This window comes from Carassius carassius, chromosome 31, assembly GCF_963082965.1.
Source record: "Carassius carassius chromosome 31, fCarCar2.1, whole genome shotgun sequence".
NCBI classification, from domain to species: Eukaryota; Metazoa; Chordata; class Actinopteri; order Cypriniformes; family Cyprinidae; genus Carassius; species Carassius carassius.
Window position 1 is genome coordinate 12,560,291 of NC_081785.1, and position 11,805 is coordinate 12,572,095.

The 11,805-nt window shown below is 46.4% G+C and overlaps 1 pseudogene; it reads right to left on the bottom strand.

Moving 5' to 3' along the window:
- The window catches only part of LOC132111915 (mitochondrial peptide methionine sulfoxide reductase-like), a 35,140-nt pseudogene extending 23,591 nt beyond the window's left edge, over window positions 1-11,549 (bottom strand).
- Between the last annotated feature and the right edge of the window lie 256 nt (window positions 11,550-11,805).

The window sequence follows — 11,805 nt, forward strand, 5'->3', positions numbered from 1 at the left end:
AAGTATACGATTTTGACCTTAATACTGAAAATCTGTCCATTTCCAATTGCAAAAGCTTGGTATGAAAGTTAGCCTAGAGTAGCAAAGTACTAAACTTTGGCATGTAACTGCACTGCTTTTGCTTTGGACATGAATGATGCCTCAAATCTGGTGCATTTCAAAGGAGAGGTATGCGATTACTTTCCTAAGCGATTAGACTTCTGACGGGCATAAATGGACTTACCTCGAAGGAGGGACCTGAGCCATATCTAGAAACCAGAATATAATAGAGATTTAGAAAGGGGCACTTTTGATTTAGGTAAGTAAGCAACCACCCAGAACACCCTAGCAATCCACCTGGCATTAGCATTCTGCAAGGGCAAGCATATCTCATTTTGTTCAGAATACATAAAAACGGATTGTATGGATTTACAAAAAAAATCACTTGTCGACTAAATGGAGTTCCAGAACAGTTAGACTGGTTTTGAATTCATATGATTCATTCAAAAACAGCTAGATATAGCACAATGGAATGTAATTTATTTTTAGCATTTTTAAAAGTTGGACTATTTTTATTTTTAAAACTGGCCCTGTTTATATCTAGCATTAAGATGACACTAAACACAAGTATAAAAGGCAATTTAAAACATTTTTGGGTACACGAAAGCACATTCAGCTGGATTGTTTTCATAGCTTAGACACTATTTTTCAAATCAGCTCAGTTTGTGAAGAAATAAGAGGGAAGTGTCACAAGGAAATCTAAACAGCACTGGTCACAAAAGGCACATTTGAAACTGGTTTTCGAGTTTAAGCCACGGCTGACCACTTGTGATTGGATCACTAAAATCACACCTTAATACCAGGTGAAAGCAAGGCCAGTGTCTTAAAAATGTAACACTTGTGACAAGTACTGCGTGACACAATGGACAAAAACGTAATGCTGTGTTACAGCAGTGCTTTAAAAAAAGGTTAAAACTTTAACCTATTTTGCACAGACCACAACAAAGAACGATACTTAATATACAAGGAAATGAAATGACAAGCAAACAACTGAGAGAAAAAGACAACCAGGCAGAAGAAAGCCATGCTACCAAATCAAGATAAAAAGAGCAGCTTGTTTTGTCATTTTGACAAGCAAAACTTCCTTTATTCTTGTCGGGATGTAGACTTACGCATCAAATACACACACACACACACACACTTTTGCAGTCACATTTGCCAAATCTCACAATGTTTGAACAGACCACCTGGTACTGACCGGCCAGCCAAGCTTACAATTATGCCATTTCTAATTTCTGCGAGGGAGGATAGGAAAAGAAAAGAAAAACACACTTTCCAAATAAAGAAGGAGAGAAATGAAGGATAAATGAATTTCGGAGTGAGTGATGACGACAGGAATGGGCAGAGGAATAAAAGAGAGGGATGCGCAACACATTAGAGCGGCAGAAATATGGAGCTACACGTTTTTTGTCTTTCATTCCATCGTGCCTTTTGGCAGCAGATGGACACACAGCCACTCCATCCAGCGAAGAGTGAAAAAAATAATGTAACAAACAAACTGGAATAAATTGAACCCAGCCAAGAACACGCCAACACAACCAACATCCACAAAAGCTCTGGCACCACAAACCTAGTGTTTTCTCTTTCTCTACCACTCTCCAACCTCCTCCCTTCACATTCCCATAATGCCTTTCTCTCGCTCTCTCTCTCCTTGTTCTATCTATCTCTCTCTCACACACACCAGCCACAGCAGTGGGTATTTCTCCCGAGGAGCTCTGGCATGGGTCCAGGAGGTGCCAGTCTGTCTCCTTTAACAGTACCCTGTGACTGTGCCAAAAGATGCCTTCGCCAACAACACGACACCACAACACCTTACCAATCACTCTGCCGAAAAAAGGACAGTGAAGACAACACGAAAAAAAAGAGGAAAAAAATAAAGCGAGGCAAAGGAAGGCAGGAAAGCACAAAAGATCCAGAAGAGAGCGACGAGACTGGTAAAAGGACTTTTCTTCTCCGAAACTTTGGCTAAAATGGAGTGAATTGTGTTCCAGCACCTAATTTGGGGTGAATTGTGTTCTGGCAAACAGCAGAAAAAGAAATAGCCTTGTTAAATATCAGAAATCGCAACACTGTATGAGAAGTTTTTTTTATCATCATGTCACTGGAATGACCCTTCACAATCCCTCAACGCAACAACTTTCTCATAACCCAAGGACCTAACGTTAAAATTGGGCTATTACAGCATGTATCTGTTGTCAATGCACCCAACACTTTTTAAGACTTAAGGATTACATGGCTCTAAAACGTGCCCTCTATAACATGGGCATAACAGTCAATCGTGATTGGTTGGATGCATATTAATGGTTTTGGGTCTAGGCCTATGTTTTGATTTGTGGTACCTTAGCCATCTTTGGATTCAACATTCAAGACACAAATGGTGAATTTCTGAAATGAAATTCCTTATTAAATCTTATTTACAAAATTCAGACAACTTAAAGTTGCCAAAGATTGAATAAAGAATCTAGAATTGGTCAATTGAATGGAAGCAAAAACTTTTAACCAATTGGAAATTATTTCACTTTTTGTAAACCTACTTAAATCCAATTATAAACAACTATTAGGTGAAATATTGATTCTCATGATTTCATATCCATCTAACCATATTTTCTTTAGGGTAAATCATGTCTTTTGCTTCAAGCGTGACTATATAAACAAATCTACTGTGGAGAAAAGGTCTATACTGTGTGACTATGAATATAAAGGAAAAATCAAAGGGATCTCAGTATGAAAGTGTCACAGTGTCTGGGTTGTGTTCCCTGGGTTTCCACTAGGTGTCCTCAGTTCCCACAGTGTTTATCATTTATCACTTCCTGTCTCCTTATTTGGTCACCTTCCTCCTTGTCTAGTTAATTGATTGTTCCCCACCTGTCTCCTGTTTCCCCATTATCCTTTTGTGTATTTATACCTGGTCTGTCTGAGTCTTAGTCACGGAGTCCTTGTTTAAATGTAATGTTAATTCATGTCCGTCAGTTCTTGCCCTTGCCTTGTCTTCTTGTTTGGTTTATGTTTGGATGGATGTTTTTGGTTTCGACTCATGCCTGGACTGTTTACCCTTTGGATTTGCCCTTTAATAAAGTCACATACCTGCACTTGGTTCTCTCTCCTGTGTTCTCTGTAACACCGATCGTGACAGAAGGACTCCGTCACACTGAGATCCAGCGGTATGTTTTTTTCCCGTTCCCCAGCCAAGATGGCGGAGCGGAGAGCTAAGTATCTCCGGCTGATCGCCCTCCGCCAAGAGGGCAATGAGGTGGGTGCCCTGGCACAGGTGTTCTGGTCCCTGGCCGAGGGTATGGGATACAACGATGCGGCTCTGAAGGATTATTTCAACAGCGGGCTGGATGATCCAGTTTCTCAGGAGGAGATGGGGCATTTAGAGACACGGGAATTCTGGGAATTCGTGTACTTCTTGCAGCATAGGCTTCTGTGGGATGCCCCAGCCACTCCTGTCTCTTCCGCCAAGATGGCCGCTAACCCAGCGCCAATGCCCAAGTCAGTCACTGATCCAGATTCATGGCCCAAGATGGCCGCCAGCCCAGCGCCACAGCACAAGATGGCCGCCAGCCCAGCGCCACAGCACAAGATGGCCGCCAGCTTAGAGCCACAGCACAAGATGGCCGCCAGCCCAGCACCACAGCACAAGATGGCCGACTCAACGCCTGAGTCTCCAGACAAGGTGCCACCGACTCGCCATCATAGAGGGCGGAGGAGGAGACAGGCGTCTACCGTTCCTCAAAGCCCGGAGAATGTTGCCGAGCGGACCGCTGCCGTCCAGGAGGACATTCCCGAGGCGGTGCCCGAGACTGTTCCGGAGGCCGAGGCGGTGCCCGATGCCGATGCTGTTCCGGAGGCCGAGGCGGTGCCCGATGCCGATGCTGTTCCGGAGGCCGAGGCGGTGCCCGATGCCGATGCTGTTCCGGAGGCCGAGGCGGTGCCCGATGCCGATGCTGTTCCGGAGGCCGAGGCGGTGCCCGATGCCGATGCTGTTCCGGAGGCCGAGGCGGTGCCCGATGCCGATGCTGTTCCGGAGGCCGAGGCGGTGCCCGATGCCGATGCTGTTCCGGAGGCCGAGGCGGTGCCCGATGCCGATGCTGTTCCGGAGGCCGAGGCGGTGCCCGATGCCGATGCTGTTCCGGAGGCCGAGGCGGTTCCCGATGCCGAGGCGGTGCCCGATGCTGTTCCGGAGGCCGAGGCGGTGCCCGATGCCGATGCGGTGCCCGATGCCGATGCGGTGCCCGATGCCGATGCGGTGCCCGATGCCGAGGCGGGGCCCGATGCCGAGACGGGGCCCGATGCCGAGGCGGGGCCCGATGCCGAGGCGGGGCCCGATGCTGTTCCGGAGGCCGAGGCGGTGCCCGATGCTGTTCCGGAGGCCGAGGCGGTGCCCGATGCCGAGGCGGTGCCCGATGATGTTCCGGAGGCCGAGGCGGTGCCCGATGCTGTTCCGGAGGCCGAGGCGGTGCCCGATGCCGAGGCGGTGCCCGATGCTGTTCCGGAGGCCGAGGCGGTGCCCGATGCTGTTCCGGAGGCCGAGGCGGTGCCCGATGCTGTTCCGGAGGCCGAGGCGGTGCCCGATGCTGTTCCGGAGGCCGAGGCGGTGCCCTAGACTGTTCCGGAGGCCGAGGCGGTGCCCGATGCCGTTCCGGAGGCCGAGGCGGTGCCCGATGCCGTTCCGGAGGCCGAGGCGGTGCCCTAGACTGTTCCGGAGGCCGAGGCGGTGCCCGATGCCGTTCCGGAGGCCGAGGCGGTGCCCGATGCCGTTCCGGAGGCCGAGGCGGTGCCCGATGCCGTTCCGGAGGCCGAGGCGGTGCCCGATGCCGATGCTGTTCCGGAGGCCGAGGCGGTGCCCGATGCCGAGGCGGTGCCCGATGCTGTTCCGGAGGCCGAGGCGGTGCCCAATGCTGTTCCGGAGGCCGATGCTGTTCCGACTCGCCATCATAGAGGGCGGAAGAGGAGACAGGCGTCTACCGTTCCTCAAAGCCCGGAGAATGTTGCCGAGCGGACCGCTGCCGTCCAGGAGGACATTCCCGAGGCGGTGCCCGAGACTGTTCCGGAGGCCGAGGCGGTGCCCGATGCCGTTCCGGAGTCCGAGGCGGTGCCCGATGCCGTTCCGGAGTCCGAGGCGGTGCCCGATGCCGCTCCGGAGGCCGAGGCGGTGCCCGATGCCGATGCTGTTCCGGAGGCCGAGGCGGTTCCCGATGCCGATGCTGTTCCGGAGGCCGAGGCGGTGCCCGATGCCGAGGCGGTGCCCGATGCTGTTCCGGAGGCCGAGGCGGTGCCCGATGCTGTTCCGGAGGCCGATGCTGTTCCGGAGGCCGATGCTGTTCCGGAGGCCGATGCTGTTCCGGAGGCCGAGGCGGTGCCCGATGCCGAGGCGGTGCCCGATGCCGAGGCGGTGCCCGATGCCGAGGTGGTGCCCGATGCCGAGGTGGTGCCCGATGCCGTTCCGGAGGCCGAGTCTCCAGACAAGGTGCCACCGACTCGCCATCATAGAGGGCGGAGGAGGAGACAGGCGTCTACCGTTCCTCAAAGCCCGGAGAATGTTGCCGAGCGGACCGCTGCCGTCCAGGAGGACATTCCCGAGGCGGTGCCCGAGACTGTTCCGGAGGCCGAGGCGGTGCCCGATGCCGTTCCGGAGGCCGAGGCGGTGCCCGATGCCGTTCCGGAGGCCGAGGCGGTGCCCGATGCCGTTCCGGAGGCCGAGGCGGTGCCCGATGCCGTTCCGGAGGCCGAGGCGGTGCCCGATGCCGTTCCGGAGGCCGAGGCGGTGCCCGATGCCGTTCCGGAGGCGGTGCCCGATGCCGTTCCGGAGGCCGAGGCGGTGCCCGATGCCGAGGCGTCTCAAGTCTCCACAGGCAGTCCAGAGTCGAGTCAGGTTCCAGTGAACTCTCCAGAGTCGAGTCAGGTGCCAGTGACCTCTCCAGAGTCAGGGCCAGTCACCGCTGGTCCTCCGGAGTCAGGGCCAGTCACCGATGACCTTCCAGAGTCAGGGCCAGTCACCGATGACCTTCCGGAGTCAGGGCCAGTCACCGATGACCTTCCAGAGTCAGGGCCAGTCACCGTTGAACTTTCAGAGTCAAGTCAAGTCACTGGGTGGTCTGCTGCTCCGCCCTGTTGGACTCCGGCATCGACCACAGGGGCGTGGTGGTCATCTGCTCCACCCTGGAGGACTCTGGCCTTGACCACAAGGGTGTGGTGGTCTTCTGCTCCGCCCTGGGGGGCTTCCACTCTGACCACATGGACGTGGTGGTCTTCTGCTCCGCCCTGGGGGGCTTCCGCTCTGACCACACGGATGTGGTGGTCTTCTGCTCCGCCCTGGGGGGCTTCCGTTCTGACCACATGGACGTGGTGGTCTTCCATTCCGCCCTGGGGGGCGTTTGCCCTGACCACACAGACGGGGTGGTCTTCTGCTCCGCCCTGGGGGGCTTCCGCTCCGACCACACGGACATGGTGGTCTTCGGCTCCGCCCTGGGGGGCTTCATGTTGTTTTTTTTTTCTTTTGTGTTAATGTCTGTCTCCTCCCTCCTGGTCTTTCTGTGTTGTGTTACATTCTGGTGCCTGTTCCCCATGTTTTTCTTTTCTGGCCCTCCGTCCCTCCCCCTGAGCCTCCACCTGTCCGCCTCCCTCCTGGTCTCGGTTTTGTGTCTGTCTTGGAGCGTCTGGGAGCCGCTCCGTAGAAGGGGGGTACTGTCACAGTGTCTGGGTTGTGTTCCCTGGGTTTCCACTAGGTGTCCTCAGTTCCCACAGTGTTTATCATTTATCACTTCCTGTCTCCTTATTTGGTCACCTTCCTCCTTGTCTAGTTAATTGATTGTTCCCCACCTGTCTCCTGTTTCCCCATTATCCTTTTGTGTATTTATACCTGGTCTGTCTGAGTCTTAGTCACGGAGTCCTTGTTTAAATGTAATGTTAATTCATGTCCGTCAGTTCTTGCCCTTGCCTTGTCTTCTTGTTTGGTTTATGTTTGGATGGATGTTTTTGGTTTCGACTCATGCCTGGACTGTTTACCCTTTGGATTTGCCCTTTAATAAAGTCACATACCTGCACTTGGTTCTCTCTCCTGTGTTCTCTGTAACACCGATCGTGACAGAAAGTGTCTTAAACCAACCAGTCTTCACGTTCTTGTTAAACATTGCACATTCAAGACCGTTTCTGTTGGACTGCATCACAGCACCTCATGCTGGGTCAATTTGAATCAGCTGAGACACTGGAGCCACCAACAAATTCAAATGACTGTATGTCCCCTGTAGGCAACTGCAGATGCATTCATACCATACTTTCTATTCAAACCTGTATCCAAGCAACCATTTCCGGTTGCTATGGTGAAGGCTGGCCCCCCTCATTGCTACAGTTTGCAAGATAGTGCATGTAATCTGTGGAACACCTCCAGCATTCTGATGCCCGAGACAAAACATAAGCTAACCGATACAATTGTAGAAAAACAGTTTTTCCAGACCCTAAGCAAAAAAAATGTAAACTTTCTTGATGAAGCAAAAAGATGGGTTTTTATACAATAGCTGTATAAAAATATTCACAGGTGCACTAATGGACATGGCTTTGCTCAGCATGAAGACCCCAATGACTCCATAATATAGATTTGTTCTTAAAAAAAAAAAAATCTTGTGACTTAAACTGAAAGTTGAGTAGAATATTGTAGGTTTGGAATCTCGTCTACTAACACAAAGGTTACAGTTAGGAAGGGGAAGCTCAGGATCTGGAGAGCTACTTTGATAACAGTTTTACTCGTCACCACTGTGGCCTTGAGCAAAGCTCTTAACTACAGCCTGTTAACATCGAACTGAGCCTCCTATTTGTGTATTCTATGTTGCTTTGGATTAAAAGCATCATCGAAATACTTCTGTGTGGAGGGTGTTTCTTCTCCAAGGTCAGATGAAATTGCTTTCTAAATGGCAATGAGGTAGAGGATATACAGATATAATGAGGTTTCAGAGGATATACACACAATGAAAGAATAATTTCCTCAAATACGGCCTATTTGAATCACAAGTAATGCTAATGACACAGACACAACTGACAAGACTGAACATAACTAAAATAACCCATATTATTCGTTAACTTAAATTTAATTGTCACATTTAAATCACATTTAAATACACTGCTAATAGAGACATTTAAATAGATAGGTGTGACTGTGATGATGACATCAGTACATTTTCTCAGGCTGTTCTGGGCCGAAACAGTGCCAGCATGGCAACAGCAGGTAAGGTTTGATCATCCTCCCCAAAACCCTGTTCCACCTCCCTTGGATGCAGAGGCCCGGAAGTTTCCACCATGCCGTGACAGCGAGCTGCTTCGACAGAAGGGCCGGGAATGCGTGACGGGGGCGGAGCTTTCATGCGCATAATGCACAGATGGGCCCCGGGACACTGCTATGGCACCAGAACTCCCAGGATGCAACAGGCCAGCAAAACTGTCATGGTTATATCTGAAGGCACAAAATCAACTGGTTTATTGTTTGCTGGTGATTACATACATTTATTTATTTATAGTAGGGAACTCCATTTTTGGAATAAGGTCAGAGGGTGGCTAGCCAACTGTGCCTAGTTTTACTCTAAAAAGACTCACTCCTGCTAGGAAAGCCAATGACTGATGCATTTTTTATGATCCTTTTCATCTAACCACAGCAGACATGTTAAAGCAGTGAATGTGGGCTTCGCTAACACACTAAATGTTATAGTCCTCATCAGAGCATCACAGGCTAATGATTAAACATTCACACTGACCATCCAAAAGAGTCAGTTGTTTTTAGTTACGATGCTAATGAAAAACATTTTTGTTGTTTGTCTTTATAAAACTATGCTACAGTAATCGAAGTAATTGATTATTTTGGTTAGTATTGTTACTGGGTCAATTGTACAATTCAGTGTCTCTTATGTCACCAAATTACAAATAATGTTTATAACGTTACTAATGAGAGAATTTCACTACAAATTCTTTAGAGAATACTTTATTTATAGTGTATGTTAGAGAAAACTAATGCTGCACCCTTTTTGCCAATTTTACCCATTTTAATCATAAAAAATTTTTTGTTTGTGCAAAATTAATACTGATATCAATAATACTGATATAGTAGTTTTGAGTTACTGCCCATCTTGTCATATGGTTATAAATTGCCTACATATAAATAATTAATAAATAAATACATTTATATTTATTCTATTCCCAGATTTGACTTTCAACGAATATTTTAATTGTTAATGTGATGAGTCACATAATCTGACATTTATTTAAATGTTATTTAAAAAAAAACAACAACCAGTGTTGTAGTCGAGACCAGCTCATTCGAGTCCGAGTCAAGACCGAGTTCAGAGAGGGTTGAGTCTGAGTCAAGACCGAGACCAGAGAGATTGGGTCTGAGACAAGACCTAAAGAAATCTTCAAGAGTATGTAAAAATGTTTGATGGAAACAATAAAATTGGTACCATACTCAAACAGTATATAAAATATAACATGGCATGTACACTGTATTTTATTTAATTGATATAGGTTTAAAAAATATTGTCAGTTATAATGTGGCCCTTATATGCAAACTGAATAATAGATGATAATAAATGTGTTAAGTTCATGAGACATCCGAACCTGAGTCCTGCTGCCCCTGCACTAATGTTACGTTATGTTTTATTGTTACCTTATTCTGTGTTTTAGAATGTCTAATTATTTAAATGCATAAAAACAACTTAATTTATTCATTAAAAAAAATAGCCTTATGAAATGTTTTTTTTCCCCCTCAGAAATTCTGTTGTGTATTTACATTTTTCTGGTTATCAAATGAAGGCATAAAACATTTAATTTGACTTTTAATTATTGAAAATGAAGCAAACTTTATTTTTTGGTAAAGAGGGGATTTACTATCAAAAATAAAACATGGAAGAAATGCTGTGATTATTCCTTAAAAAAAAATGTTTGTTTCATTTTAGTAGTAGTAGGCTATGTACATTCTGCTGAACAATAATAATACATTTCTGGCAAATACTTGTTTTAAATTAAACCGGACTTTTATTTTGACGGGTTACCTTTACAGTTCTGTGTATGTGATATGACACTAGTTTTACTCAAATCAAATGGTCAAATGCTCATGAAGTGACTCTCAGAGCAGTTCTGGAGATGTTGTTCATGTGTTCACATCTTTATTTAGTGAGGCGACTGACGCTGAAATCACTGCGAGCGTCACGCGCGCTTCAGTGTGTGTAATAAATGAAGTCATTCTTTAACACAGACACGCAGAACATGCAGGATTTATATTTAAATAGACGTTTCTGGCTTAATATTTACAGGTACTAGTATATCGTGATTTGATATAGTGCAATGACCTACTTTTGATTAATTCATTCAGAATTGGACAAATTCTGTGACATTTCGCGTTAAACTGTAAATTCCGTTTTTATGACTGGATTACAAAACAAGAATTAGGCCCTATAATCATATATCAATTTAAAGAAATATTAATATACAGTAATAATCATGAAATATTTTGATTGGGACTCTAGTGGACTCAGGAATAAGTCAATAAGTCAGAGTCAATACCGAGTCAAAACGTCCGAGTCCATGACAAGACCAAGACCATTAAAATACGGTCTTGAGACCGAGTTCAAGACCGAGTCTGAGTCTCGAGTACTCAACACTGTTAAAATTTTATTTATTTATTTTTTTACACTCAGTTATGGCATCAATACGAAACAGAAAAAATGTATTAACTTATTATTCAAAAAATTATCACTAATTTACTATCAAATAAGATTGGGTGACATGTCTCAGTTAAAGCTACCTTTCTAATCTTTTTGTATTCTATTTTCTTTTCATTTATTATGCAATTGTATGTGTGTGTGTATGTGTAAAGACCTCTAACACAAGCTTGCTCTATTCTTTTTTTATTCTATCTGTTTTCTTTTTATTTATTATATTATTTAAAATCCCATGCTATGTGTACTTTGTTAACCTAACTGAGACTTGTTATAGCACTTATATATCATGGCTCTTTTTGTTGTTTTTGATTGCTTCCACTGTCCTTATCTGTAAGTCGCTTTGGATAAAAGCGTCTGCTATTGGAATAAATGTAAATGTAAAGCAAGTTTTGACATTTTTTCTAAGATTATTAGGCTAATATGCATTTTGTACAAAAAAACATTTTCTGTTGTGACAAAAAAGTTTCAAAACCCAAAATGCACCGAACTTTAGAAATAACCCTGTCACAATACAACTGTGGTAGCTTATCTCATCGCAACAGATCAATTATACAAAATTACAGAGTTTAAAAGCTTCTTTTAAAATTGACCTGCCACTACCATTTTCTCCTCCCCTCCCTTAAGAGAGCGCACTTTAGTGGGCAAAATGCTCGTTTGCCATATTGAGCTGAGTGACTGTCACACGTTCAGGTAGATGAGGATGATGATGATGATGGCTGCGTGCGCTCCCGCTTGAAAAAATAAACATTTCTACGCGGGAGGCATTGAGCTGGAGGAGGAGTAAGGGGACAGCCTCGCCCACCTCATGAATATTCATCAAGTGCTGGGGATGGGGGTTGATTTGCCAGATAAATATCAACTAGCCAGAGGTTAATGTGACTTTGCCACAAAAGCCTCCCGTGCGGTATGTGGGGGGAAAAATTAAATTAAAATAAATATCCACATTAAGATAGCAGTTTGGCATGCAAATTAGTTTCCAGTACGTCTGCCGGCATAGCAAAACTGAGCATCTGTGTGCTGTCGTAGAGGAGCGCGGCTGCATACATTAAAATTAGCATCTGGA